This window comes from Barbatula barbatula (assembly GCF_947034865.1).
Source record: "Barbatula barbatula genome assembly, chromosome: 25".
Lineage (NCBI taxonomy): Eukaryota > Metazoa > Chordata > Actinopteri > Cypriniformes > Nemacheilidae > Barbatula > Barbatula barbatula.
In genome coordinates this window covers 5392990-5398190 of record NC_136788.1, presented here as the reverse complement: position 1 = coordinate 5398190, position 5201 = coordinate 5392990, and the positions used below count along the sequence as shown (strand labels likewise).

The 5201-nt window shown below is 37.6% G+C and overlaps 1 gene segment (V, D, J or C); it reads right to left on the bottom strand.

Moving 5' to 3' along the window:
- Positions 1-3013: 3013 nt before the first annotated feature.
- Positions 3014-4245, bottom strand: LOC306890207 (Ig lambda chain C region-like). The segment is given in 2 exons: positions 4210-4245; positions 3014-3437 (listed from the first exon to the last, which is right to left on the bottom strand).
- Positions 4246-5201: the final 956 nt, after the last annotated feature.

Here is a 5201-nt window from a genome sequence, read left to right as displayed (position 1 = left end):
CTATTATTTTATCATTTATTTACTAATTTACTTTTGATGTCTTGCCCCTAATTTACTGTCTGTCTGTGTTAGTTGCTTATTTAATTTTTTTAAAAATTTTAACACACACACATACACACACACACATACGCACAAGCACGCACACACACACACACACACATGCATGCACGCATACACACACACACACACACACACACACAAATGCACGCATACACACACACACACACACACACACAAGCAGGCACACACACATGCATACAAGCACGCATACACACACGAACAAGTGCACGCACACACGCATGCAATCACGCATACACACAGACGAAAGAGAGAGAGAATAATATGTATTTGTGTATCCGAAAATGTCTTACAGTTTTCTCAATTGTTTACACACATTTTCTGAAAGCATGCCTCATACTCTCAGAACTCAGAAATGACACACAAACCATCATACGAATAAACATTTATAAGAACCAGTTGAACACTGATGTGATCTAAATAAAACACTATGATGAATGGAACACACTTCTCCATTCATCATAATGACTTTGCTCTTTATTTGGTTCAGTGTAACACTTACTACAGACCGTACATACATAAGTGTGTTGTCAAATGTTTTTATTATATATATATATATATATATATATATATATAATAGTTTTTATAGTCAGAACACACAAATTCACTGTAACAAATATATTTTATTTTTCCAACAAAAACAATGTACAGTGTACATCCCAACCAACACAAAGTTGCACATACAGTGGTCTACATTCAAAACAACAGAAGAATTTACTGTATACAGTTACAGTAAAAAAAACTATGCTGCATCTTCTCTTCGGTTTGGGTCTGACCACAGCACCTCATCCACATCACAAGCAATGTTTTTCAGTCCAGTGATGAAAAGCATCAGCTGCTATATCTCCACATGCGTCTTCTATAGCTTGGAGAAGGGCTATACGCGTTTGTGACAGGTGTTTGCCCATGTGATGAGTCAGTGTTCATATTTGAATGGCAGTGTGTTCCTTGTGAAAACAAGAGATTTTTCTGTTTCGAAAGAACTGCAATGTGAGTGTAAAGCACTCTTTAAAGTGTAAAGTTGTGGTCATTGTGTCTCAAGTACCAATATTTGTGTGTAAACAATCGAGAAAAACTGTATTCTCTACATAGGACTGATGGTCGGAGGAAGAGGGCCCATATTCACGCAAGAACAATAGAGAGATTTTCCATAATATCCATCAGGTCTCCCTGTCAACACTGGCACGCATCCTGAAAAGACATCAGGTTCAAATGAAAAAATTTCATCGAGAGCTTTTTGAGCGGAATTCAGAGAGGGTCAAACGGCTGCGGCATGAGTATGTGGAGGTTTCATTGTTCACTTTAGCACTGTGATGTTGCATACTCCACACATTACTTTTGTACATTGACTGTAATATACTAGACCTATCCTGAACCACACAATGTTGTCTTTCACTGTATTTCAGCGAGTTTTGCAAATGGATGCTGAGGAAATCCTCCATGAATTGATATATATTGATGATGCAGGGTTCAACCTCACAAAAGCAAGAAGGAGAAGTAGAAATATCATTGGCCACAGGGCTATAATCAATGTCCCAGGGCAACGTGGGGGTAACATCACCCTTTGCGCTGCCATTTCACAGCATGGGGTCCCCCACCGCCATGCCAAAATGGGCCCTTACAACACACCTCACATTCTCGCATTTTTAGACCGATTGCACCACATCGCCTCAGCAGGTAATAAAAATGCACCAGATACAATATACTGTCATCTGGGACAATGTGTCATTCCACCGCGCTGCTTTGGTCCAGAACTGGTTTCAACACCATCCACAGTTGACAGTACTACCTTCCACCATACTCTCCGTTTCTAAACCCTATCGTTTTTCTCTGCATGGCGGTGGAAGGTTTACGATCTTCAGCCCCAGGCTCAGGTACCCCTCATTCAGGCCATGAAGGACGCATGTGACCAAGTCGACACCGCAGCTGTGCAAGGATGGATTCGACATTCAAGACGGTTCTTCCCGCGTTGTCTTGCTTATGAGGATATTGCTTGTGATGTTGATGAAATTCTCTGGCCAGATCCAGCTAGGCGAAGAGATAATGTATAGTATGTTTACTGAAGTATTTTCTGTACAATATTGTCAGTTTTTTCAGATGATTTTGTGTTTGTTGTTATTTACTGTAATTGTTACCTTTACTGGATTCAGTATTTTACGTTTGTCTGTTGTTTGCTGAGCTAACAGTGTTATGCACACTACTGTAGTAACATGACAACTGGGACATGTTTTCTTGTGATTCTCCGTGTTGACTGATTTGGGTATATGGAGAGAAATTAATGATATTTTCCTCAGTCTTTAGCATTGGTCTTGTGTAGTGTTTGGTGAATTATTGTATAGTTGCACTTTTGTGTGCTTCATTTACAGTACTCTAATCCCTGAGAATTAGACTTGCTAAAAGTGTTTTAGTTTAGCAACAGCAATGTGTAAATGGTTCAAAAATATTACAGTCATATGAAATGTGTGTGTTTCGTATGGTAACAAAATATTGTTTTTAAAAAGTTGTGGATAGTTTTGACAAATGCGTTCCATTTTGCAAATGATCTGAAGTGTTGTGCTACTTTGGTGTAGTGTTGTATTAATTGTGTGTAGTGTTTTGACAAGCCGGGCCCTGTTTTCAAAATTGTGCTCAAGCAAACGTAAAAAAACTGTTAATAGTTTTGATAGTCAGAACACACAAATACACGGTAACAAATATATTTTATTTGTATTAAATAAAAGTGTCTTTTAGGCTGCAATGTGAGTGTAAAGCAGGAATTGTGCTTGTAGTTTAGCAGAATTGGTTTAGGGGGTTGGTGAATAAGTTACATGTTATGGCCATTGTGTCTCAAGTGCCAATATTTGTGTGTAAACAATTGAGAAAAACTGTAATAAATGAGATTTCCTAGATCGCTACATGCTTGAGGATTGTCAAAGAAGGACACAACACGACTCGTAGATTCAATATGATTTTATTTTTTTAGGAGAGAGAGAGAGAGAGAGAGAGAGAGAGAGAGAGAGAGAGAGAGAGAGAGAGAGAGAGAGAGAGAGAGAGAGTCTAGTATGAACACTGATCTTGTCTCTTGAGTTCTCTAGTGACTGTTTGACTGTTATCTTTGTGTTTGGCCTCACAGGTCACTGAGACCACTGAGCTCCACTCCTGCTCAGAGAGAGTCAGACTGCTGCTCCAGCTGTACAGACCGTTCTTCTCCAGGAGCCCAACACTGCTGTCCTGAGATCTGCTGCTCCCGTCCACCTTCCACATCACACTCCAGTCTGAGGGGAAACCCTTGTTGAGCAAACACATCAGTGTTGCTGTTTTCTTTGTGGAAATCTCTTCACTGGAGGGCGGCAGGACGCTCACTGTAGGACGAGTGAAGCCTGACAAACACACAATAGTCACAAAGTCACAAACAACTTCAGTCTCTACATGATAAACATCAAAGATCAAAATAATCAAATAAAACACGTTTTAGTTTTGGTACTTTCTAGTGACTTTCATTCATGTTGATCTGAATGTTCATGCAGTTTGCACACTTTTTAGAAACACTTTTACAATCAAAGGAAAACAAACGTTAAATCATTAATGTAGAAACATAGAATCTTTATGACATATATTCATTATATTTAAGTATTAATATTGAGATAATAAACATAAAATACCTGTAACATGATCAGTTTATAAAAGTCATAATTATAATTCAAATATTTGGTTATTAAATCTAAATCTCTCTATATATAACAAATGATGTTTTATTTCAGCAATGCAAGCTTTTATCAATTGTATTTCACACGAAACAAATGTACTATTAAAAAATGATGAATCAAAAAATATAGTAAATTGGAAGTTGTGCAAATAATACAGTTTAATCAATAAGTTGAATCCATATTAATACACACATTTCTTTCTTTTCACGTTCATTTAATAAATCATTGAATTTTTTTTACTCACAATTTAACGCAGAAAAGAAAACTCAGCGGCTTTGTTTTAAAAGTTCAAAATGCACTAGAACACTGTGCAAATGATTAAAAGTGATTTATTAAACTACATAAATATGCTGAGACGGTCGTCTCATTTTATATTTCACAGTTGATCTTTATATTTAAAAGCAGAAATCTGTTGTATTATATTATTATTGAATTATTTACTTACTGCCAACATCCAGTCTGGTGCCGCCGCCGAAAGTCCACCACAGTGATACAAACTAATAGAGCGACTGTACAAAAACCTCTGAACGCTTCAGTAACTATAAACACATCACAAACACATCTCTACACTTTATCACACATCAAACACATTACATTACATTTAACTGTTTGTATACGTCTTAAATATGAACCCATTTTAAAAAGTGAATACACAGTATTTATATATATATATTCCCTTATGTATAGAAAAATTACTCCAAACTTAAACGTAACAGATGATTCAGTGATGCTTTATAGTTCACTATTGAATGCTCATGTGATGTTTGCTTTAACAACAATATTCCTCTGAATTTACACTTACAGGAGATTCATAAGCTCAAAGTATGATGGGACAGGAACAAAGTCATAATATGACAAGAAAAACATTGAAAGATGTAAAGAGAACCGATAAACTTTGTCACTCCTCCATATACACAAGTGTGTATACACACAATAACACATCTAACATCACAGATCCATATAACACCTGATCAATAAATAACACACATGAAATGAAACAGCAGTAAAACAATGTGATTTAAATACTACAGACAATGTGCAGAATTGAAAACAGTGTTTGTGTGCGTTGATGTAAATGATGTAAATGTAGTGTCACGGCGTGTGGACAGAACCCAAACGCAGGGAAGGATGGATCAGGGCTGGAGACAAGACTAACACTAATGGACCACTAACCGGGGAAACAAGGGGGCGGGACTAAAGGACGCGACACTGGAGAGAGAGCATGGCTTCTTAAACCAAAACAATGCTCTTTCTCCACACAAAACACATGGGACTGACATGATCCTGCCACAAGACTCGAAAACCACGACACGGAGAGGCAGGATCATGACAGAGCGCCCGCCTTAAAGAACTCCTCCAGGAGTTCTTCAAGATCACACTAAACATGACAAGACTGTCAGACAGGAGGACAGACACCATAAACACAGAACAGAACAC